Below are 1,519 nucleotides of genomic sequence, written 5' to 3'. Positions count from 1 at the left end.
CTGTTTAAGTAAATATTCAGGCAAATATTTTCCCCCTTAAACTGAATACCATATTTGCTCCCATTTCTCCTCTGCTACTGCTTCCCCTACATCTACTCCCACAGGACATTAATTTGGGGGAATATGAAACCATCTTTCCCACATAATTTCTCCCCTTTAAATCTTGATTGTCAGTAGCAGCAGGAGGTGTCTCCAGGGCACAAGAAGAGCAGTTGAAAGTTGTAAACAATCCTGTTTACTGAAAATAAGAGTGCTCAAGCTCTGTTAATAGTTCTCAATTGTTCATCCCAAGATGTCAAAGGATCCTTAAGAAGACGCTACCATCCAGATGCAGTTACATAGTTTTAGAATGCTTTGATTTCCCTCTCAGCAAACTCCTGTCCAGTTTCTTTTTTAATAAGGCAAAATGTACAAAGGTACAATTCAATGAGAGCTAAAGGAAACGTAAAAACTCTTATGATCACATCAATCAAGTTAAAGACCATTTTCTTTACTCCACAGAGTTCTACAGGGCTCACATTCAACCACCCCATCCCTCTAGTTACCTACTGTTCTGATATCTACTATTACAGATTAGTTTTGCCTGTTCTTGAGTTTCATAAACATTGAATCATATAATATGTACTCCTGGGTCTGGCTTCTCTCAGTCAGCATAACACTTTTGAAATTCATCCCTGTTGTTGCATGGAACAGTAGCTCATCCTTTTTGGTTCTAATTATTTCATTTAATGAAATTCTTGTATGAAATATCTCACATACTGTATGAAATATATAGAAAGTTACCTATCCACTCCTTGCTTGATCAACATTTGCAATTTTTCTATTTGGGAGTTATAATGAATACAGCTATGGATAGTCTTGTGCAAGTCTTTCTGTAGGCATGTATATTCATTCCTCTTGGGTAAATTCCTAGAGCAGCTAGTCTATTGTTTAACTTTATTTAAAAATTGCCAGTTTTCCAAAGTGGTTGTACTATTTTATAGTCTCACCAGCAATATATGGGGGTGCCAGTTGTTCCACATCCTAAATACATTTAGAGAACTTAACCTTTTTAATTATAGTTATTCTAGTAGATGTGAAACAGTATCTCATTGTGATTTTAACTTGCATTTCTCTGATGACTAATGATGTTGAGCACCTTACTTATGTATCATTTGTACATCTTCTTTTGTAAAGTATCTGTTCAAGTCTCCTGCCATATTTTCATTTTGTGTTTTTCTTATTAATCTGTATGAGTTTATTATATATTCTGGACACAAGTCCTTTGTCAGATATACATATTGTGACTATTTTCTTCCAACACATAACTTGCCTTTTCATTTTCTTAATAAGGTGTTTTGAGAACTTAAAGTTGAGAAATTTAGAAGATAATATTCAGAAGTTGAAATTAATTTTATTGATGTTTTTCTTTTATGGTTATTGCCTTCTGTGACCTATCTAAAAAGCCCTTGGCTCTCCCTAAGTCATCAACATTCTCCTACATTTTCCTCCAAAAACTCTATTGTTTTAGCTTTTATGT

The sequence above is a fragment of the Equus quagga genome, unplaced genomic scaffold (assembly GCF_021613505.1).
Source record: "Equus quagga isolate Etosha38 unplaced genomic scaffold, UCLA_HA_Equagga_1.0 203_RagTag, whole genome shotgun sequence".
Classification (NCBI taxonomy): Eukaryota; Metazoa; Chordata; class Mammalia; order Perissodactyla; family Equidae; genus Equus; species Equus quagga.
This window is presented reverse-complemented; position numbering follows the sequence as displayed.